The sequence below is a fragment of the Lynx canadensis genome, chromosome D4 (assembly GCF_007474595.2).
Source record: "Lynx canadensis isolate LIC74 chromosome D4, mLynCan4.pri.v2, whole genome shotgun sequence".
Taxonomy (NCBI): Eukaryota; Metazoa; Chordata; class Mammalia; order Carnivora; family Felidae; genus Lynx; species Lynx canadensis.
In genome coordinates, this window is record NC_044315.2 from 32,461,419 (window position 1) to 32,486,465 (window position 25,047).

A 25,047-nucleotide genomic window follows, 5' to 3' on the forward strand; every position below is an offset into this window, starting at 1 on the left:
TGTTTCATTTAATGGGAACACATAAACCTGTTACTCAAAGTAAAATTGTGTTCTGTTTTTCAGTTCTGCCATTAGTTTCTTTCATTCTTATGTCAAATTTAGTGATGATACAGTTTTATTATAAACATTCCTTAAATTTATTTATACCTCATTATATTGGGTATAGTTTTCTAGAAATAGAAAAGACATGTTTAAAGTTGATGCATAGGCATCAATGTGTTTCTGATAAATGAGTGTTCCTTGATGTTTTAAAAGCTAATCATATTTATAAGAGTATATTTGAGTAGTATGTGACAGTCAATAAGTGACTCTTATCATCTCCTGGTGTCTCTCTCTTTCACGCACAAACACACATACACTCTCTGAGGAAGAGATTTAGGTTTTATCCTGTAGTTAGAAACCACATTTCTTGTTCCTGTCACATGTGCTCTAAACCTAGAAATAACAGTGCAACCTGCGTATCATGTGAGCTTCAAAATGTGAATAATAACTACCCATCATTGTCACTACTCTGGAGAACAAGATGAGTATAACTTTTAAAGGTCATTGTGGGAATCATGAGAGTTTGCAATTCCTCCCCCACAAAAATAGGACCTGAATGTTAGAGGATTAATACTAATGCAAATAAATACTTGAATTTGAAAGATTTAGACTCATCTACAAAGCAGAAATATTCTTTAAAGTCATTTCACCTTTGGGGCACCTGGGTGACTCAGTCAGTTAAGCGTCTGACTTTTGCTCAGATCATGATCTCTCTCTTTGTGAATTCAAGCCCCACGCTGGGCTCTGTGCTGACAGCTCAGAGCCTGGAGTCTGCTTCAGAGTTTGTGTCTCACTCTCTCTCTGCCCCTCTCCTGCTCATGCTCTGTCTCTCTCTCTCGAATAAACATTAAGAAAAATAAAGTTATTTCACCTTTAAGATTTTATAATTAAAATAATGGGGAAATAATAATGGGAAAAAAGTATAGCCAACATTTAAATACTTAAGGTTTCATTTCTATTATATTCAACTAGCATCTTGTTGAAAAGATAGCTTAACAGTGTCAAAGAAAGGGAAAATTGAAACCAACCATACAAAGCTGTTTTTGGAAGATACTTTAAATGAGAACAGTCTTCCAAAACTCAGCTGATTTTTGGTTTTTTGAGTTTTTTGATTTTTTTGATTTTTGTTTTTTTCATACTCATTTTTCTAGGCACATAAATATTCATACATCACTAAATGTGGAACTATGCCACTTTTCTTCCCTAGAAATTAATTATTTATTGTCATTTTTGTTTCTCTTTGGCTCTCTTCATTGCATGAGCTTTATGTAATGCTTGATCTCTTACTTGATTTTGAAACCTCAAAATATTTATCCTCTTCAGACTGATTCCCTCATGTCTCTGAGGAGATGTCTATTCCTTTCCAAACTGAGTCATGTATCCTCATTGTCCTTCCCTACCCCATTTCCTTGATCTTCACCTGCGGGGCTTTTTTTCAGAGAGAGAAAGAGAGTGTGAGCAGGAGAGGGGCAGATAGAAAGGGAGACAGAGGATCTGAAGCAGGTAGAGAGCCTGACCCAGGGCTCGAACTCATGAACTGTGAGATCATGACTTGAGCTGAAGTTGAATGCTTAACCCATCAAACAATGAGGTGCTTCTCACCTGTGGGTCTTACTCTTTGTCCACAAGCACATCCAGGTCAGTCTCCAAGTGATCTTTCAGCTCTGAAACCATTCCTGTACATAGCAGTATGTTTCTCTCTTCAGATAGCACATCTTATTTAATTAGATTATTGCTTTGTATATATTTGCTGTTCAGTATCCGATTTAAATTTTTGTATTTTATTTTTTATTTTGGAAAGAGAGAGAGAGCACGAGCTGGGGAGAGTGGCAGAGGAAGAGAGAGAATCTTAAGCAGGCTGCACGTTCAGCACGGAGCCCATTGAACGGCTCAGTCCCATAACCCTGGGATCATGACCTGAGCCAAAACCAAGAGGTAGTGGCTCAACCTACTGAGCCACCCAGGTGCCCCATGATTGAAAATTTTAATACCATATTAAAAGTTTTTTTTTTTATGTTGAGTTAGTTTGATTATAGTACAATTAATTATTTTGATGTAGTGAGGATGAAAGTGCTTTTCCTTCTATTGAAGAGTGACAGAAATATGTAGGACTTGATAAAAGGAACTAATCTGGTGAAGATGTGAATATAGATTTTATTCTTCCTTTTCTGATGAATGGTGTTAAAGACAGCTAAGAAAATGTGTTCCTATTTTAGACGAGACTGATGAAGAATGAAGTTACTGTATTTCTATGAATTTTATTCTAAAATATAGGTTGGGTACAATTTCCTGTTCTGTGGACAGATCCCTAAAGGAAGGTTCCTTAATCTTTTTGTTTCAAAATTAAGATGTGTAAAATTTTACTGTTTTGGTACAGCATGGATCCAGTGTAAGATACTGGATACATTTTCTTTATTCCATTTGCAATTTCTGCTTTTTGAAATTGATTTTTTGTTATGTTCTGTCATAGTTAATTTTGCCTCTGCTTCTTTCTGTAAAATTGTCTTTCCTGCTGTCTTCCAGAATAGTTTTCTCTGCTTCCTATGACTTAATATTATATTTAAAGGATTATTTTCAAAAGCATTTATTTTTAGAAGCAAATGTACAATAGCCTAAATTATATAAAACAAATTCATTATGGGATTAATGGAACATATTCATGGAACAGTGGAACACAGAAACTTGAAAAAACTACATATATTTCATGAGACCATAATCTAATTTTGTCGCTTGGGTGTTATCAGGAAAGCAGAACATGCTTGTAGATAAGAGAAGCAAGAGAGAAGTGGAGTAAACTTGCTTTATTATCAGATGTATTACCCTCATATTTATCCTCTGGCGGCAGAGCCAGAGATGGCTCTCCACTCCTTGCCAGGGTCATTCTCAACCTGAAACCACAGCAGATTATCCAGAAGCCCAGGAAATCAGTACCTAACAGTCTGCAGGCCATGACTAAGCATGTACATGCAGATAGACGTTCAGAGTGTTCTAGAAATATTTGAATTATGTGAATTGTCAATGTTAAATATCAGGATGTTTCTTTTTATTTTTTTTATTTTTATTTTTTTAAATTTTTTTTTTCAACGTTTATTTATTTTTGGGACAGAGAGAGACAGAGCATGAACGGGGGAGGGGCAGAGAGAGAGGGAGACACAGAATCAGAAACAGGCTCCAGGCTCCGAGCCATCAGCCCAGAGCCCGACGCGGGGCTCGAACTCACGGACCGCGAGATCGTGACCTGGCTGAAGTCGGACGCTTAACCGACTGCGCCACCCAGGCGCCCCTCAGGATGTTTCACATAAACCTCTGGAATTACAGGTTCACTTGAACACTAGGGTGATCTGAAAACACTGCTCTGATATCCCACCCCCCGCCACTCCCCAGGCAACATTTGCCTGGAGCCAAGCAGAGGCTGTCTCCTTCAGACCATGCAAATTAGCTTTCTCCAGTTCCCGAATTCTCAGCTTGCCCTTCTCTAGTCAGACACAGAGGTACTTTGGGCACTACTGCCACCTATGCCTGCCCAGTTATTTTCTGTATGCCCTGGCCCAGTGCATTTATTCCTATTACCTGTCCAGTTCTGTGCCTATTTGAGTTTGCTGCCTTCCAATTTTGGTGCTCCTTCAATCAACTAGATAGTTAAATATAGTTAAATATATTTTTTTGACTGTTATTGTCATCTGATTCTTTGAAAATTGATTTTCTATGTTTTGGGCATGTGATAGTAATCAGTTAGGACTAAACTAAAAAAACCTGAACAACAATTGTTGGTGAGGATATGGAGAAAAAGGAACACTTGTGCACTGTTAGTGGGAATTCAGACTGGTGCAGCCACTGTGGAAAACAGTATGGAGATACCTCAAAAAATTAAAAATAGAACTACCATATGATCCAGTAATTTTGCTGCTGGGTATTTACCCAAAGATTATGAAAACGCTAATTTGAAAAGATATATGCACACCTATGTTTATAGCAGCATTATTTACAAAAGCCACATTGTGGAAACAGCCCAAGTGTTCACGGATAGATGAATGGATAATGAAGAGGTGGTATGTGTGTGTGTACACACACACACACACACACACACACACACACACACACGATGGGATATTACTCAGCCATAAAAGAATGAAATCTTGCCATTTGCGATAACATGGATGGATCAAGAGAACATAACGCTAATTGAAATAAGTCAGTCAATGACAGCATATGATGTCATTCACATGTAGAATTTAAGAAATGAATGGACAAATCAAAAAAAAGAAACAAACCAGGAACAGATTTAACTATAGAGAACAAACTGATGGTTACCAGAGAGGTCATGGGTGGGGAGATTAAGAATATACTTATCACAGTGAGAACTGAGTATCGTTTAGAATTGTTGAATCACTGTATTGTACACCTAAAACTAATATAACACTGTATGTTAATTCTACTGGAATTAAAATATAAACAAATAAATAAGCAAGTAAGCCTCTACTGAACACCTGTGTGCATAATAAAGATTTCCAAGTTCCAAGGGAATTAATAAGTGATGACAATTCTCATTATTTTTCCTTAGAATTTCTGGAAGGAGAACTCATTAGAATGAATATTAGCATGTATACATCAGAACTTGCTCTCTTTCTTCGATGCTGCTGGTGGATTTGCCTTCTTGACTTGCACACTGACCTCCTTCCTGAGCCCTCCTTGGTTGTGTTGGAGTGAGCTTGGCCATGTGGCACAATGCTGCTCTGAACCTGCATGACCCCACTTCCTTTACAGCCTAGAGTCTGGGTGACAAGGAGCCCTTTTTGAAGGGATTGTGGATATTAATTGGCAGAATAGTTATTTCAAATTTATATGCTTTCATCTCCTTTAGGATAGGTTTGACCATATTGTGTGAGGGAAAATATAATTACCTAAAAGTTTCAGGGAATAGTAAAGTAATTGTTAAAGATGAAACTGGTTTCTTGCAATTTATCAAAAATATATCTACATTTGGTTTCCTTTCCCTTTTTTTTTTATTATGTCTCTTTGCTGTATTTATTTTTCTCACTTTTTAGTCTTTAGATCTTTTCATTCCTCCTGTAATTACCCCTAAAGCTAGTAGCCACAAAAACTTTTATAATCTAGGTGGTTAGGTATAGAATCTTATGGGTACTTCTTTTATGTAAGACAGTACCCATTTACATTTTGTGTGCCCTGAACTTCATTGAATGTCACTGTGCCATTAATCTTCTGGTACCAAGAAGGCATAGGCTTAGCATAAACTGTGCCCCATTGTGTTTTCTCTCAATTATGATATTTCTTTCTTTAGGGTTTGTGAACTGATACTTTTTTCTTTGTTTTAAGTCAGTGGACTTTATTGTTAATATAATTATATACTTTTGTAAATGAAGGCTTCCATCTAGTGACAGTCTACCTTTCTTTTGACAGTTTTACCCTGATATTCTATATAGTGAAATAAAAAGTTCAAGGTGAGGAACATAGAAGCATAGGAAAAAAAAATTCTAAAATACTAAGCAGTGGTTACTTCTGTGATAGAATTTTGGGATTTCTTAATCTTTTGTGGTTATTTCTATCATCCAGGTTTGAAGCAATTGAACATGATTTTCTTTATTCAGAAGAAAAGTCATAGGGGTGTTTGGGTGGCTCACTTGGTGGGGCATCCAGCTCTTGATTTCAGCTCAAGTCATGATCTCATGGTCTTGAGATGGAGCCCCACATCAGTTCTGCACTGGCATGGGGCCTGCTTAAGATTCTCTCTCCCCTTATTTCTCTGCTCCTCCCCTGCTCACACACGCACTCTCTTTCTCTCTCAAAATAAGTTATAGACATTTTAGAGCATAAATATTGAGAAGTAAATTAGTTTTCTTTAGAAATTTGTAAACATTTTAAAGTCATCCTTATTTGAAAAAAAATATTTTTAAATTTTATGTTCCTTTTTTAATCAAATAGGACACCATTAAAGAAGTGCACAAATAGTTACCTGCCCCGGTAAAAACACTTTGGTCTGTTACTAAATGGTATTTTTCAGTGCATAGTGTGAAAGTACAGCATTCTGTATTAGAACCAACTGAAATGCTTATTAAAAGTGCAGATTTCTGGGCCTCATTTCAGGACTCACTCAACCAGAATCTTGAGAATACTTGAGAAAAATTTGTGCTTTTAAACACATTTCCCAGATGTTTCTCATACTTGCAAAAGTTTGAGATCCACTTACCTGTGCTTGATGCCGGGAGAGTAGTTTTAAAGTCCAAACTTGATGTTTACCTGGATTCTTGATACTTTTCAGTCATACCTGCTCTAGGTATAAAATGTGATAATGTATTCTTTCAGGTTAGCATAAATTTATACATATCAGATAAAATGGCACAAGTTTTAAAGAGTAATTTTGTTGAATGGTGATGTTTAAGAAATTCTTTAAAATGAAATTAAATTACCTGCAAGCAGAGGGTGCTGTTGAATTGGTTCTGTACTCTGATTTTGCATCTTTACATTTGAATTTATGCCAGATTTAGAAGGCCTAAGAAGCAGTTAATATTGCAGTGATAGTTAAAGTCTTTAAATGCCCAAAAGCGAGGGTATTAAACTTCCTTCTGCAAATTGATTTTCATTTGCAGGGTGTCATACATATCAGTGATGGAATGACAGCATCTTTTAATTGTTTGAAGTCATGGCTTAATAGATATGGACTTTGTCTTTTGGTGATTCTTTAGAGTTTAGCTCATGTCTTTTTTGCTTTTTTTCACCTAAATTAGGGTGTAATAAAATGTATGAAAGTTATGAAAGCATTTTGGCACTCATTGTAATTGTGAAAATTCTGTTCATTTTTATGGGTTACTTTTGGATAAGAAGATTAAACTTTAGTATATTTCCTGTAGGTGCCCGCTAAACCAAACCACCAGGAACACACTTCTAGTCAAATAAAGTAGACCCTTTTGCCTGTTTGTAACAGAGGCAACAGCACAGCATGGGGAATCATGTATGCTTAGTAGAGGCTTACTATTGGATCTGGGCTTGTTTAGTTGATTTGGAGGAGGGTTCAATGGAAGAGTAGTTTTGGTTTGGATTGGATGCTGGAAGAAAGTGGGGGCAATTGTATGATCTGTTATCCTAATAATTTATCTATAAGGCAAGAGGGAACAGAGTAGGCTAAAGCTGTAATTGGTAAAGAAGTAGGAGTTACTCATATTAGCTGGATCTGGGTATATTATGGTTATTGTTATAGTTTGTATAGTGTTCTTTTGTCTGTGTTTAAACAACAGTTGTGCAATTATGTTTCATTTTGTCCTACTCTATCTTGATCCCTAAGTAGGTTTTTCTGATCTCTCATTCTCTGTCTGTATACACACACACACACACAGACACACACACACACACACACACACACACACACACACACATGCTCTCTTTTTAGTCAGCTCATTAGGTGAATAATAAAAAATCAATATATTTTTTTCTTTTATTAGAATCAGTACAACCTTCCTTTTAAATAATTAAACAAACCTTTTTTACCCGCCACTCTGGCTGTGAAAAATATATCCATAAATATTATTTTGGGCAGCATAAACTCAAAGTGAATTTGGGATTACAAACAATCTAAAAGTAGCATTGGTATATTCTGTGTTGATACTCATTTACCTAAGTGTTTGTTTCTTGAACTCCTTCTGTCTCTCTCTCTCAAAAATAAATAAACATCAAAAATAATAAATAAATAAATAATCTAAATGACAGAGCATGAACAGGGGAGGAACAGAGAAAGAGGGAGACACAGAATCCAAAGCAGGCTCCAAGCTCTGAGCTGTTACCACAGAGCCTGATGTGGGCTTGAACTCATGAACCGTGAGATCATGACCTGAGCTGAAGTCAGATGCTTAACCGACTGAGCCACCCGGGCATCCCTATTTTTTTATTTTTTAATGTTTGTTTATCAGAGAGAGAGAGAGAGAGAGAGAGAGAGAGAACAAGTGGGGGAGGGGCAGAGAGAGGGAGGCACAGAATCCAAAGCAGGCTCTGTGGTCTGACTGTCAGCACAGAGCCTAATGTGGGGCTCGAACTCATGTACCATGAGATCCTGACCTGAGCTGAAGCCAAATGCTTAACCAACTGAGCTCCCACAACCCCTCATAAATATGGAGAACAAACTGAAGGTTACTGGAGGGGTTGTGGGAGGGGGGGATGGGCTAAATGGGTAAGGAGCACTAAGGAACCTACTCCTGAAATCATTGTTGCACTATATGCTAATTAATTAGCATGTAAATTAAAAAAATTAAAAAAATAAAAAGAAGAAAAACATATTTTTAGTTCTTAAAAATATTTGAGGTTACAAATATGAAAGATCATTACAAATTTAGTATTATAATATTTAAAATGGAAATTTAACAATACAGTGACTTTATAAGAACATAGTCAATGTATGAAATTAAAATCTTTATAATAACAATGTCTGAGAGATATACCTTAGAAAAATAGTGTGTTAGAATAAAATGTTACTTTTATTGTCCTAAAAAATAAAATAAAAATAAAAATAAAGTAAGCATGCAGTGTAGAGACATTCAAATTCATTTACAAATAAAAGAAAAACATTTGTGTGATTTACTTAAATTTAGTACTTTGTGTATAAACTGGGGATAAAGTTATAAAACAGTAACTAGCAATATTATTTAAATGATTTTTATGTTATACAAATATGAAAATTGACGTTTTGTCATTTTAAACGTATTTAGATATTTTGTCCTCTTTATCCTTTTAGTATTAGTAGTAGTGTAATATGATTTTATGCTATTATTTAGTTCAAATTTTAAGCAATATAAATATTGTTGAAAAAAGATATATAACTATTATTTATAAAAGTGAACTTCAATTGGCTTAAAACATGTATTGCAAATGACAGTGTAAGTTGGTCTAATATTTATGAAAGGAAATTAAAGAAATGTCTGAAAAGCTTTGGAAATGTACATACTCTATGATTTGGCATTTTACTTTAAGAATTTGAGCTAAAGATATAGATATGAGGAAATAGTTACAGATACATACAAGATTTCATTTGTAAAGATGTTCAACATAGCATTATTTAAAACAGGAAAACAAAACAATCTGACAGCATCACTGTGTCTAGCAATAGAGGACCAGTGACATAAATCATGGTGCAGTTACATAGAAGAATACTGTGGAACCATTCAACAGTGTTGTTAGGTAAATACTTAGTGTTGCCATGGGATGTTGTTCAGTGTGTTGTAAGACAGACATCATGTGAAGTACTATTCCCATAGGTGCGCTTAGACAGGTGAGTGTAAGAAAAGTACCTTAAGCGTTCTTCCAAGGTGGTTATTATTTTCCTTGTGGTATCCTTTGTTACTTTTTAACATTACTCCAATGAGCCTGTTCTAATTTTGCAGGTGGGGTGGGGACCCAATACTATTTTTAAAAATTTTGCTTCCTGAGATGACTGGTACTTGCATTTTTATGTGATGTCTTTTCATAAATGGTTTGAGGCATCAGGATGAATATGATAATATGTAACAACATGTAACACATTATCTGAGCCATTTTCATGATTAATTGATACTTTTCTATTTTAGATGTTAGAAAATTTCTTGCCAGCTTTTCTCTGTGAAATAGCTGGAATTGGTAATAGATCTTTTTTGTTCATTTCAGCACATTTTATGAATGGATATTTATTATGAAAAGTATCAAGCATCTTCCTTTCACTAAGAGTTGACAGCCAGAGTGTTCTCACTTGATTGAACTGATGAATTATAATAGTCTGTTTATTTAATCACTTTAGCTTACTCAGCCATTTTGAACCACAGTGGAGTAAAGACTCTCTCTGCCTTTGCTTTCTAAAGATAAAATTGAGAGATTTAAACATGATTCATTCTGCTTTGACCTATGGTTTGAATTAACTTCACTGCTTGCATTCATTTTCAAGAGAAGCACTCAATCCTTTCAGAGTAATAATCTAATCAATCCCTTTGTTTTTCAAATTGCTCTAGAGATAGCTCTAAGCTGCCTAGACTATCAAGCTTTCTTTTATTAGAGTAAAAAATATAAAATTGATTTTGATAGCTCATTTTGAAAACGATATGTATTTAAGACAGCAACATTTTGTTTCTAAGAAAAGTCTCAGCGCACGATGTTATACAAACATTTCTCCTATTCATGCTGACCTTTACTTGCTGATCAGTAGATATGATTAATAAGCTTTGAGAGCACAGAGAATTTTTAAGTGCTATTATCGAATTAGTTCTGGATGAAAGTAAATACACTGATTTTCTTAATATACCACCATCTCACCTTCCTTCTACCAATTTTCTTAACTGGGTATCGTATCAGGGGTAGTTACTGGGGAGTCTGCAGACAGTATTTCTCACAGAGGCCTGCCATGCTCTTTTCTTTCCCAAGCACTACACTTCATTCTATATTTATGTTGAACTGACCAGGCAGCACCCCTTCTAAAGGAATTGTTCTTTTCTGACCTTCAGTCCCTTTATTTTCTGTTGGTTATGATCCTATGTATCTTTTCAATGTCTCCTTTAAATAGCAGAAGCACCCTTCCCCATGGAGTATAGCTTTTTTTCTGAGACTCCATTTCAATTTCTTTTTAGTACTTGGTCATGTAAATACCTTTGGAGTACATTTGTTTTTATGTTCCTAGAAGAGTAGGGCTGTGCTTTCATTTATTTCTGTGCTTTCTTAGAACTCTGCAGAATTCCTGCACATCTACTGAATATAATTAGAGACTTTATGTGATAATGAATTATTCTGGTAGCTATGCTTGCCAAGTAAGATAGACAAAACACACAAGACATGATTTTTTTTTTTGTTTTTTGTTTTTTTTTTTTATATATGAAATTTATTGACAAATTGGTTTCCATACAACACCCAGTGCTCATCCCAAAAGGTGCCCTCCTCAATACCCATCACCCACCCTCCCCTCCCTCCCACCCCCCATCAACCCTCAGTTTGTTCTCAGTTTTTAACAGTCTCTTATGCTTTGGCTCTCTCCCACTCTAACGTCCTTTTTTTTTTTTTTTTTTTCCTTTCCCTCCCCCATGGGTTCCTGTTAAGTTTCTCAGGATCCACATAAGAGTGAAACCATAAGGACATGATTTTTTTTATCCTTCCTTTTAGGAGTACTTAATTTGGGGTCCAAGGAGAGACCTTAGTGATCTGTAAGCCCTATAAAATTGTATTACATATAACACAAAAAGTGTTACATGTGTGCACTTTTCCAGAGTTTGGGTCAATAGTTTTTTAATGAGATTGTAAACAGCAATTTTTGCAAGGTTAAGAGTGTCTACTTTAAATGATTTACCATCGTAAGTAATTTTTTAAGGGTACCTAAGCCCAAAAGAAGGAGAATCAAAGCCACTAACTATTGTCAGTTCATTAAGAATCTCTTAAGTGGTCAGAATTCATGTTTTAGAACCTGGAAAAGTCAGGGTTTTAGAACCTGGAAAAGGTTCATGTACGCTTTAGAACCTGGAAAAATCAGGGGGTCCTGGATGGCATAGTGGGTGAGTGTCTGCCTTCAGCTCGGATCATGATCTCAGGGTTTGTGAGTTCCAGCCCCATGTCAGGCTCTGTGCTGACAGTTTGAAGCCTGGAGCCTGTTTTGGATTCTGTGTTTACCTCTCTCTCTGTCCCTCCCCCACTTGTGTTCTCTCTCTGTCTCTCAAAAAATAAATAATAATAAAAACATACGACCTAGGAAAAATCAGAAAATTCTTCTTGAGTTCAATTTTGGGTTAAGTTGACCAGGGACAGAATATGGCAACTTGAGAATTGAAGGCTGGCTTCTGGTCCTAATTACTTTATTTTTCTTCTTTTCTCTTCTTTTTCTTTCTGAGAAAGAGAGGGTGCAAGTGAGCAAGGGGCAGAGAGAGAGAGAGAGAGAGAGAGAGAGAGTGGGAGAGAGAGAGAAGCAGGGCTCACCGGAAGCAGGGCTCGTGTACACCCCAAGCAGGGCTCCAGCTCACTGGAAGTGGGGCTCGAGCTTACCCCATGTGGGACTCCAACTCATGAACCATGAGATTGTGACCTGAACTGAAATCCGCTCTGCTTAACTGACCGAGCCACCCAGGTTCCCACTTTGCTTTCATCTCTAGTACTCAGGAGGCATTAGGGAATTTCTGTCAAAGAGTGGGAAATCTTAGTTTGCTAGTGTGAACAATCATATACTTATAGAAATTGAGTGCTAGATCATTGGGCGTCACATTGAGAAACAGGTGAGTGCCCGCAGGTTTAAAAGGCACAGTGCTGGTAACTAGATAGTGGAAGTGTCTGGATTTCTAGTATAGAGGTTATGTCTGGTTGCCTCCCTATGTTTTATCAGAAATTCATCTGTGGGGTGGGAGGAATGGACACAGAGTTTTAAGAGGATAATTTTTTGGTCAGTGATACGAGACAAGAGTAATCATTTAGTTTTTTAGGTCGGATAAAGCCCAGAAAGATGAGAGGCTCAGTGCACAGCTGTGTATATAAGAACATTTTTATTTTTCATCTCTGAATGGAGGCAAAGCTGTCTGCCATTTTGTTCCTTGCCCTTGGTTTGCCCTTTCTTTTTCATGGAGGGCAATGGACCATGACTCAGGTTCCACAGATTTGAGTGTAGAGGCTCCTTCTCCAAGAGCTGAGCAGGGATGTCTTTGATCTGGATCCACTTATTCATTTCACCTCCCCTGTTGTTTTGCTGGACGATTTGCATGGAATTTGTGCTATAGTCTTACCAAGTATGTCTCCTGGGAAACAAAGTGTGACCAGCTTCTAATTAATGGCACAATGGTTTCTAAAATTTACTTGAAAACATTTCAGCTTCCTCTTTTTTGTTTTGTAAAATAGTTACAATCTTTTGGCTTCTTTCCACATTTACCTTACCAGCATTACCAAATCAATTAACTCAATTGTGGGGAAAAATACTTCCTTTATATCAAAGTGTCTCATAATTTGATGTATTAACTTTAATTTCCATGGCAAGTCATTAACCTCAGATGGGATACAGTGACATCTTTGTGTAATACAAAATTATTCTCAGTCTTTATAATGTGGATAAAAGAGCACATTACAGGGGTGCCTGGGTGGCTCAGTCAGTTGGGCATCCGACCTAGGCTCAGGTCATGATCTCACAGTCTGTGAGTTCAAGCCCCGCGTCGGGCTCTGTGCTGACAGCTCGGAGCCTGGAGCCTGCTTTGGATTCTGTGTCTCCCTTTCTCTGCCTGTCCCCTGTTCATGCTCTGTCTCTGTCTCAAAAATAAATAAACATTAAAAAAAATTAAAAAATAAAAAGAGCACATTATAGCCAGTTGCCTTAAGCTTGGGTTGGAAATATACCAGAGCTGCACCACCTCTGACTGTGCCTCATTTCCAGATCCTCCTCCAGTTCTTTCAAAAATGGCGATGTCGGTGCTGATAACTGCTGTGTTTTAATTTTGTGTTGGCTGTCTAGTCAAAGAGTCAAATGCCACCTCACCTGTTTTTCTAAAACTTCATTTTTTCTAACTCAGGGTTTGGCAAGCCATGGTCCCTGCTATTTTTGTAAATAAAGTTGTATTGGGATATAGCTATGTGTATTAATTTATGTGTTATCTGTGGCTGCTTTTATATTACAATGGCAGACTTAAGTAGTTGTGACAAAGATCATATGGTTCACAGAGCCTGGAATATTTACTGTCTGGAATTTTTCAGGAAAAGATTGCTTGTTACTGTCTGAGATCTGGCTAGGATCAGGGACCTGGCATTTTCAGATATCTGCATAGCTTTATTTATTATTTATTTATTTATTTATTTATTTATTTATTTATTTATTTTTATTTATTTATTTTTCAATATATGAAGTTTATTGTCAAATTGGTTTCCATACAGCACCCAGTGCTCATCCCAAAAGGTGCCCTCCTCAATACCCATCACCCACCCTCCCCTCCCTCCCACCCTCCATCAACCCTCAGTTTGTTCTCAGTTTAGGTAGAGAACCTGCTGGCCTGCTTTGTGCTTATTGGTAGCAGAGAAATGTTACTTCCTGCCACTACAGCATGTGTAGTTGTGTCCCTTCCTTTGGCCCAAGGCCTCATCGGGAGCTCTGTAGTGCTCTGTGGCAGTGGTCCTAGTACCACAGCCTTTTCCAGCATCTTCAGGCATGGCTGTAGTTTTGAGATGGTATCATAAGGGATAGACTGGTCTGAGTTGTGCTCTTCCTCACAGTGAGCCTGTGTTGCACTTTCACACTTGGTTAATATGGACAAGGGACCTACCAGCTTTCCTGACACCCTTTGTAGAAGGGCTGATTAGCATAAAGCATGACCTCTTGTTTGTGATATATTTTCAGGCTGCAGCATCTAGAGTTAGCAAAGAATGACTTTGATATAAGCTCTTTTATCTGTAATGCCCTGCAAACGCATGTGCAAATTTTCTCTGGCACACATCTGCGTAGAAAGATAATGCTCTGCGAAATGTCACCAGTCATCACTTTTGATATTCATTTCTATCATAAATCCTTTAATATGTTTTATATAAATATTACAAACTAAATCTATCACTCATTTTCTTTACAAAATGAGTAGTTTTAAGACTGAAATCTGTGTCCTAATTTTCAGGAGATTTTTGGCACTTGCCTCTCCATTCTTCATCGAAACCTTTCTTTTGGGACCTTGTTCCTTCCAGGCAAAAAAAAAAAAAGCTACATTTTGGCCAATTTAGAGCTTGTGAAAACCATAATAAAATTAGGGAAAATTTTTTTTCTCTGCAATCATGCCAGCAAGAGCGGTGGCAGCCACGTCATCAAAGAATATTTGTGAATCATGATCCCACCACCATCATAAGAGATGAAACACGGAGACTCCTGTTTCTCAGAAGACCATTTCATTCGTCTGTACATGGAACCATGGTTCCTTCCCAGAAGTGTCTTGTATGGCAGATGATCTCTATCCTGCATGCCTCTGTGAATGAGTATTCATTCTCACAAACTTGATGTGTGGTGTGATAGATGTTCGCTAATAGAGGCACAGTTTTGCTCTGTGGGAAATGGAACCAGGGTGTTCATGTTTCACCCGAGTTGTGTCAGGTGATGTGGTGGTATGTGTTCAGTTTTAGACTCAGAGAGTTCGGTTTATAAACTGGCTCCATTCCGTATTAACTAGACAACCTTGTATAAACCACTTATCCCTTCTGAACTTCACATTTGTTTACAGTAAAATGCACACCGTTGGAGTACATATGTTTATGGTTGTAATAATAAAATCATTATCACTAGAAAGCCACAGAATCCTTGTTTGAGGGCCACAGAGGTGTTGGGCGGTAAGATGCTGTGACCTCCAAGTATATTACTCATCTAAGGGAAAGAATGGAAAGAACAATTATGGACAGGAAAGCTTTAGTTGTGTTCAACTAGTCCTGATTTTGTAAACATCATCTGGGGCTTTGTTATAGCAAAGTTACCTTTTTCTTTTTTAATTGCTTGTAGATTCTGTTTTCTTTTTTTTTTACTTTTTTTAAATTTTTTTATTTATATATATATATATATATATATATATATATATATATGAAATTTATTGACAAATTGGTTTCCATACAACACCCAGTGCTCATCCCAAAAGGTGCCCTCCTCAATACCCATCACCCACCCTCCCCTCCCTCCCACCCCCCATCAACCCTCAGTTTGTTCTCAGTTTTTAACAGTCTCTTATGTTTTGGCTCTCTCCCACTCTACCCTCTTTTCTTTCTTTTTTTTTTTTTTCCTTCCCCTCCCCCGTGGGTTCATGTTAAGTTTCTCAGGATCCACATAAGAGTGAAACCATATGGTATCTGTCTTTCTCTGTATGGCTTATTTCAGTTAGCATTACACTCTCCAGTTCCATCCACGTTGCTACAAAAGGCCATATTTCATTTTTTCTCATTGCCACGTAGTATTCCATTGTGTATATATACCACAATTTCTTTATCCATTCATCAGTTGATGGACATTTAGGCTCTTTCCATAATTTGGCTATTGTTGACAGTGCTGCTATGAACATTGGGGTACAAGTGCCCCTATGCATCAGTACTCCTGTATCCCTTGGATAAATTCCTAGCAGTGCTATTACTGGGTCATAGGGTAGGTCAATTTTTAATTTTCTGAGGAACCTCCACACTGCTTTCCAGAGCGGCTGCACCAATTTGCATTCCCACCAACAGTGCAGGAGGGTTCCCGTTTCTCCACAACCTCTCCAGCATCTATAGTCTCCTGATTTGTTCATTTTGGCCACTCTGACTGGCGTGAGGTGATACCTGAGTGTGGTTTTGATTTGTATTTCCCTGATAAGGAGCGATGCTGAACATCTTTTCATGTGCCTGTTGGCCATCTGGATGTCTTCTTTAGAGAAGTGTCTATTCATGTTTTCTGCCCATTTCTTCACTGGGTTATTTGTTTTTCGGGTGTGGAGTTTGGTGAGCTCTTTATAGATTTTAGATACTAGCCCTTTGTCCGATATGTCATTTGCAAATATCTTTTCCCATTCCGTTGGTTGCCTTTTAGTTTTGTTGGTTGTTTCTTTTGCTGTGCAGAAGCTTTTTATCTTCATAAGGTCCCAGTAATTCACTTTTGCTTTTAATTCCCTTGCCTTTGGGGATGTGTCGAGTAAGAGATTGCTACGGCTGAGGTCAGAGAGGTCTTTTCCTGCTTTCTCCTCTAAGGTTTTGATGGTTTCCTGTCTCACATTTAGGTCCTTTATCCATTTTGAGTTTATTTTTGTAAATGGTGTGAGAAAGTGGTCTAGTTTCAACCTTCTGCATGTTGCTGTCCAGTTCTCCCAGCACCATTTGTTAAAGAGGCTGTCTTTTTTCCATTGGATGTTCTTTCCTGCTTTGTCAAAGATGAGTTGGCCATACGTTTGTGGGTCTAGTTCTGGGGTTTCTATTCTATTCCATTGGTCTGTGTGTCTGTTTTTGTGCCATAGATTCTGTTTTCATTGTAGGGCAAAGAAAAGTTTTCTCCAACTGTTTCCAAAGTTGATTCGTAATTCTATCCTTTCCCTGTCAACTCCACACTTTGCCAAATGATTAACAACAATAACACAATTACAAATGACTACTGAAAGAATGTTTTCAGTAGAAATCACTTAACTATTGTGACAGTAGCTAAGGACAAATAATAACATAGCTCTGAGTAAGGTATCATTTCTTCTCTTAAATAGTTCAGTTGTAAAGTTTATGGTTTCTTTCATATTTTGCCATTATCAGAGAGGAAAAACCAGGGTCTTGTAGAAGGTATAGTAAAGTCCTAGAGGAAAGTCATAAAACCCTTCTTATGCCTCCCTTTCAAAGCGTAACACCTGAAATAAATCATTTGTAGTCATTCCCACACTTTTTCTTCCCTTTTCAGAGCTATTCAAGAACCGCAACGACCAAATGACTTGGTCTGAGATAGCTCTACCCCAGATACTTTCTCTAACAGAAACAGGAGAAAAGAGCTGGAAAGCTCCCAGGCTTTCTTCCTCACTTTACAGTTTTTTAAAAACACCTGAAGAGTCCCACCCTCCAGTCTCGGACTGCTTTTCCTCATGTGGCCACAGACAGAGGAGAGGGTGTCAGCTGCCCCTTCTCTCTTTAAAGTGTTGGCCTGTTTCATTGCATCTTTGTTATTTTCTTTTGAATTTTAGGTGATGATGTCTGTCATGGGCTCTTAGAGAATATGCCCTCTATTATTATTTCTGATTTTTTCTCTGCCTAATGAGTTTTAACATTCTGACTATGTCTTGTTTGTAGTTATTATAGCGTAGAGTCACCTGATAGCACAGTCACATATTTACTCTGAACAACTGGAAAAGCCATTTCATGGGTTTTTACACTGGTCAGATTTACTGAAGAAGTGCACAGCTACTGTCATTCTCTAGATTTGTTTCAATTTATGAGTTCCTATTAGAGATCATAAGACAACTCTAAGAAGTGTAAGTAACTTGTAATTTATAGTCACAGTATGTTAATTCTGTGAAATTGTAGTCTAGTTAGGCTTTATGAATTATGACTACACTTGTAAGTTGTTTACACCAAACAACATGATAGAAATATATGTCTTCCTTTGAATCGTAATAAAAGGAAATGCCCGTCAACCTAATTTATCACCAGGCATGTTCATATTGAAAGCCTTTTATAGTGAAATAAAAGCCTGACCTGAAGATTATGGCTGCTGCAGACTTGACAGCAGCTGTGCCCAAGGTGTAAAATACTTCAGGGCCTCGATTGCCATAAGAAAATCTGGGGGGCTCATATGGAAAGTTGTTACATAAGGTGAATGTTCTTCGATGTAAGAATGATTCAAGTAATCCTTTAAATCGGAGGTCTGAGAGGTCATCTGGTTCAAGTTGCCATGGTCCCTGTCAGGTTAAGAACTTTCCTGTGTCCATGGTGGAACTGAAATTTTGGCCAGTGTGCCTCCCCCCCACCCCCCGCCATTTTCTCTGCTTCAGGGTAGAACTACAGTTTTGACATTAATCACAGATACGTGCACTCTTTCTTTCCACAACATCTCTGAGGCAGTAGCAGGAAGAAAAGGAAGCTCTTTAAAGAGTGTCATATAGAGAACAATGGTTTAAAAATTCACACTGACATGAATTTTCATGCAGACATGCAACTGTCTGTTGCATATTTGCCCACTGCGTGCCTGGCAGTAGGGTTGAGCAGAGTGTTCCTGCTAGCAGTAGACAGTCCCTGGATGATGCAGTAGCCTGGCCTAGTGCAAGATTTCTTGACTTCAGCACTATTTGTAGCATCTTCCTGGCCTCTACCCACTAGATGCTAGTATCAGCTCCCAGTGTTGACAGCCAGAAATGTCTCCAGGCATTCTTAGGTATCCCCTGGGGGGCAAATGGCCCACAGCTGAGAACCACTGTGCTTGTGGGTGCTACTGGTGTGCAACACAGGCAAGCACACAGGGAAGTAAGTACTAAATACATCCTGTAGGATGAGCTAAGCATGAGCCACAGGGAGCACTGTGAAAGAAAATGGGGAGAGGTGGTTTTCAGAGCAGTCTCAAATTCACTGTCTTTCTCTTAGGCTGACACTGGACCACATTACAGTGTCCCTTACATAGCTCTGAGAGTTTATTTATATTGTATCAGGTTTGTGACTTTTCAAACATTTGAAACATTTTTGTTTACTAATGGCAGTATGTAAAATTCTTTTTTTTTAAGTTAAATATTGCTAGTGCTGAATAGCCACAAATATCAAAGGATGGCTTTATAGTTACTTAGAGGTAACTACATAGTACGGACCTGCCATCATGCTGCCACATATATGCAGCACTGAACAGGGGCTGATGAATTGAACATTCTGAACCAGCAGAGAAGAATCAGGTGGTTTGCTTACAAGTTTAGCACATCAGCTACTGAAGCTAATCTATCTACTTTCTATCAGAGATGGAATTGATTGTACAAACTGTCAAAAAAAAGTTTGTAAAATTTCTGTATGTATAGAAGGTCACATTTTCACAATTTCTCAGCAGAAAGAACATAGCATAATGCATTGGTAATTCATGAATTGTGTTTTCTTCTTATATCTTTTATAATTTAAAAAAAAATTATTATTGAGAGACAGAGAGACACAGAGTGTGAGCAGGGGAGGGGCAGAGAGAGGAGGAGACACAGAATCTGAAGCAGGCTCCAGGCTCTGAGCTGTCACTAGAGAGCCCGATGCAGGGCTCAAACTCACAAACTGTGAGATCATGACTTGAGCCGAAGTCGGACGTTCACCCGACTGAGCCACCCATGGGACCCGTGTTTTCTTCTTACATCTTAAACTGAGACTTAAGTTCAAAATTATTTATAGAAGTAATCTTTGTTATCAAAATTCAAACTTGTGGGTGTAATGTGCAAAGTAAAGGTCTGTGCCCCTCTCAAAGAAAAACAAAAATAAAAGCCAGCTAACCTTTTTAATGGTATTTAACATTGTTTCTTTTCTGTCATCTGTTTATTGTCATGGTTATTTTTCGATGTTATTGCTTCTCCTATGTAGATAGAAACTACCATCACTTTAAACTTCCCCCCTTGGGAGACTAGTCCATGGTTTTTGAAGGATGTTGTCAGTGCAGTTTCTGTGCACTCCTGGACAAGTGTATGCATTAATCAAGGACCATGAAATGACTGCAGGCACTCCCAAGTTCATTTAGAAATCAGCTATTGGCTGGGTTATGTTTGCTAGCATTCACTTTGTTATGAACTTAGGTTAGAGTGGTGGGGAAATGTGCAGTCATGGTGGCACACAGGACAAGCATAAGTGGCTCTATGTGTATGGTATGGGACAGAATGAAATAAATTGATGGAAAAAAAGCAAGAAAAGGACTGAAGGTGATTAGGCATATATCTAAATGTCCACTACCCAGTTAACACTTGACTGAGCCTGAATCAACATCCTGAATTAGAAATCTTTACATTGTAGCACAAGGTCCCTTCCTATAGCAGTGTTTTATGTAGTTAGCAGTAGCTTAAGAAAAAGTTATATCTAATGCATTTGAAGACAAGATGTAGGTAACTCTTCTAGTTTTCTAGCGTTCAGAAATAAACTGAACTTTGGCACTGAATCCATTAATGTTCAGATAAATTAAGGATAACTGAGATTTTCAACTTAATATGACAATCACATAATCAGGCCATATGAAGGCAACACTTTATGATTTCTTTTTTAAACAAAATGTATGCACAATGGTCATTTTAATCAGTTTGATTTTATTAAAGGAAAAAGAGGTGCTATAAATATTTTTAGCATTTATGTTTTTATGTAGTAAATCTTTTGTTGTCAACATGATAGATTCAGTAAATAAGATGCTGATTTCTTTGTTCCACTAAGGCAAAAAAAAAAAAAAAATCAGGTTTCCCAGCTACCTTGGTCTTGACATAGACTTGTTTGTTTCTCCTTCAGCAAATCCTCTGGGCATCAGGATTATAAATATGTAAAAAACAATAAGTATGAAAACTTTATTTCTTCTTAAAATCTCATGTAATATTTCAGTTACTGAAAAAACAAGAGCTCAGCATCAAGAATCAGTTATTGAGATTTTCCTTAATTCACTATTCATATGTGAGAATTCCAGAGCTAAAATGTGAAATCCTAGACCATTAAATATTTTATAGGATACTCTCAGTAGCTTTTTTTGAACATCATTTTGATAATTAATTAGTAATGAATTATAGAACTAGGCTGCCTGGGTTTGAATCTTGGCTCCACCAGGGACCTTGGCAAAGCTACTTAACCTTTCTATACATTGGTTTTCTCAGTTTTTATGTGGGACTGATAATTATACCAGCCATCTATAGTTGAATTCTTAAATGTAATGTGTTAGAACAGTGCCCAGCATTTAGTAAGTACACCTTAAAAAGTACACCTTTTTTTTTTAATATTTATTTATTTTTGAGAGACAGAATGTGAGTGTTGGAGGGGCAGAGAGAGAGGAAACAGAATCCAAAGCAGGCTCCAGGCTCTGAGCTGTCAGCACAGAGCCCTACGCGGGACTTGAACCCATGAACTGTGAGATCATGACTTGAGCCGAAGTGGGACGCTCAACCAACTGAGCCACCCAGGTGCCCCAGACAGATTCTTTCTTTAGTGTTAATAATTTATTGTTGAAATACATCAGAGGATGCATTTTTTTGTCATTCCAGTTTTAATTCAAAAATATTTATTGACCACTTTGAGAGTTGCAATGATGAGCATGATAAGCATAATCTTTGCCCTTTCACAAATAAGGCTTAGAGACTAACATTTATAAAATAACTACACAACAAAGTACTTAATTGGAACTGTTATTTGTGCCACATATTCATGGAATTGGATTGCTTGTAGTAGGGGGAGCTAAGCTTGTCTGTATGCATTTAAGGTGAAGTCTGAAAGATGTTAGCTGGATAAAGATGCTTGGTATAGTAAGAACATGAAGATGTTTCCAGGAGGGGTAACGGTACATAGGAAGATACATGATGTCACATAGGAATAACAGTGGAGAGCAATAACAGCTTCTAAGTTGTTAGTGATGTTTTCATTGCTTTTAAATTGGTAAGATCTGTTCTTTTCCTGTAATGTGCCTTCTTGTCTGTCCTCCCACACATTCTTCCAGGGCAGCATCCCTTTTTTCACCTCTCAGTATTCCTGGCCTCCCTAAGAAGCAGTCTGTACATTCTTCTAGTTGATGGTGTTTCCATCATCCTCTTGTTTCCCTGAGATATTTCTATTCCTTTTTTTAATCTTACTTTTTCTCACCATCAGTTTTCAACTATCCCTAGGTCAGCCATTCCTCAGTCCAGAGGAGTATTTGAATGTTTGGAAAATGATTAAAAAGAAGTGTCATTAAAAACTGTTGGAACTAAGATTTAGAGTTTTTTGAACACTAGGAGTATGCCTTTGTTGATATTTTATTGACTAAAGCAATCTTGTTTAGTTTTTGCTTATGACTCAAGAAATGTTCTAGTTCAGAGTTTCTTCACGTCATTGAAGACTAGCTTATTTAAGTTAACTTCTGCCTGAATTATTTTCCTAAATAATCTTTTTACAGGGGTGCTTGGGTGGCTTAGTTGGTTAAGCATCCTATTCTTGATTCCAGCTCAGGTCATGATCTTATGGTTTGTGAGATCGAGCCCCACGGGCTCTGCACTGACAGCATGGAGGCTGCTTGGGATTCTCTCTCCTCAAAATAAATAAATAAACATAAAAAATAATCTTCTTACATGTATCCACATTTTCTATCTTTTGATCTCTGTTTCTTAATGCCAAACGTTAGAAAAATGGGAATTTCTAAGAGGTTTCTTTACTGCACTTTGGGAGTTATATAATTTTAATGAGAGAATAATAAATTAGTAGGAAATAAAATAGAAAAGTTGTTCTCGGTGTGTAAGCATAGGAATCTGTGAACTTAAATTAAGGCAACTTGTAGGGAAATGCCTAAAATCACACATCCATTTCATGTACTTTAATCCAGTTATGTGTTATAGCTGAACTACGGTAAAGCGAGCATAATTGATGACTAAGTGGCATTTGTCTCCAGAACACAAATGTACTACTCAGGTTCCTCTAGAACCAAAAGGATGTATATACGTAGAGATTTATTATAAGGAATTGGCTCATCAGTATTATAGGCTGAAAAGTTCCAAGACCTGTAGTCAACAAGCTGGAGACCCAACAATAGCTGATGTTTTAGTACTACTCCAGATTTAGGAAAATCCTGATGTTTCACCTCAACAGTTAGGCAGGAGGAATCCCTTCTTACTCCTGAGAAGGGTCATCCTTTTTGTTCTATTCAGGCCTTCAGCTGTGATTGGATAGGGCCTGCCTTCCTTACAGATGGCAATCTGCTTTATTCAGTCTACTCATTCAAATGTTATTCTTATCCAGAAACATCCTCAACAGGCACACCCAAAATAATGTTGACCAAATATCTCCATGGTCCAGATGACACATAAAATTAACTGTCACAATAAGTTTGGATTCACATTTGAAAATGAGTTCAATTCACTGTATTAACAGAATAAAAAATAAAAACCATATGATCATTTTAATAAATGCAGAAGAAACAACAGCCATTTCAGATAAAAACTCTCAGAGAGAACTTTATCTATAAAGCAAGTATAGGAAACCTACAACATAATAAACTAAAATGGTAAAATATTACACAGTTCCAAAGATTTAGATCAAAGCAATAATTTTCATTCTCATCATTTCTACTCATGATTTTATGATGATTGTAGCCTCTGCAATAAGTCAAGAAAATAAATAATGGGCCTAAAAAAGAAGAAAACTCTTCCTACTTATAGATGATATGATTGTTTATGAAGAATATATCTACATGTAGGTTTTGTGCTCAATGTAGATCTGGATCTTCTTCAGTAGAAGAGAAGGAAGAACCCTAAATAGACTCACTCTTATATAGCATTTAATTTTTGTCAGTAGCATCAAAGCAATCCCCTGAGGAGAAGAGTCTTCAGTGTTTGGGAAAAAATGAAACTTGAACCCCACCACATAGAATTTCTTTAAAAATTTTTTTTTTTTTTTTTTTTTTTTTTTTACTTTAGGGTCGCCTGGGTGGCTTAGTCGGTTGAGCATCCAAATTCAGCTCAGGTCATGATCTCGTGGTCTGTGAGTTCGAGCCCTGTGTCAGGCTCTGTGCTAACAGCTCAGAGCCTGGAGCCTGTTTCTGATTCTGTGTCTCCCTTTCTCTCTGCCCCTCCCCTGCTCATGCTCTGTTTCTCTCTCTGTCAAAAATAAATAAACGTTAAAATTTTTTTTTACTTTATTCATTTTTGAGAGAGAGAGAGACAGAGCATGAGCACGGGAGGCGCAGAGAGAGGGAGACCCAGAATCCGAAGCAGGCTCCAGGCTCCAAGCTGTCAGCACAGAGCCTGACATGGGGCTCAAACTCACAAACCGTGAGATCATGACCGGAGCCAAAGTTAGATGCTCAATCAACTGAGATACCCAGGCGCCCCCAGAACTTCTAATTAAAGATGGATCCTAGATGTGAAAGAGAAAACTAAAATATAAAGCTTTTAGAAGAAAATATAGGAAATTATCTTTATAACTTGGGGATAGACAAAGGTTTCTTAAGTCATAGAAAGCAATAATCATAAAAGATAAAATTGATGAGTTGTACTTTATTAAAGTTAAAAACTTCTGCTTATTAAAAGATATTAGAAAGTCCTGAATTAGGAGAAAACATTTGCAAAACATATCCCTGGTAAAGGATTGGCATCTGGGATATATAAAGAACTCAACTCAACAGTAAAATTACAAAAATATCTCAATAAAAAATAGTCTAAAAATTTAACACGAATCTTCACAAAAGAAGATATATAAAATTAAAACATGTTCACATGAAGACTTGTACATTGACATACTGTTCTTAGTAGTTGTGTTCATAATAGGAACTAGGCTGAAAAATTTTTGGAAGGACTAGAGGACTAAAAGGGTTTGTAGGGAAGATAGTGTTACCTAGAGATCAGGGATGCCAGGGAGATCTATTGCTCCTGCATTCCTCAGCCCCTGGCCAGCTTCTGTCTCTTCTCCAGCCTGCTG

The 25,047-nt window shown here is 37.3% G+C and overlaps 1 protein-coding gene across 11 annotated transcripts in view; it reads left to right on the forward strand.

Moving 5' to 3' along the window:
- The window catches only part of KDM4C (lysine demethylase 4C), a 437,278-nt gene that overhangs the window by 191,190 nt on the left and 221,041 nt on the right, over positions 1-25,047 (forward strand). The window lies entirely within an intron of this gene.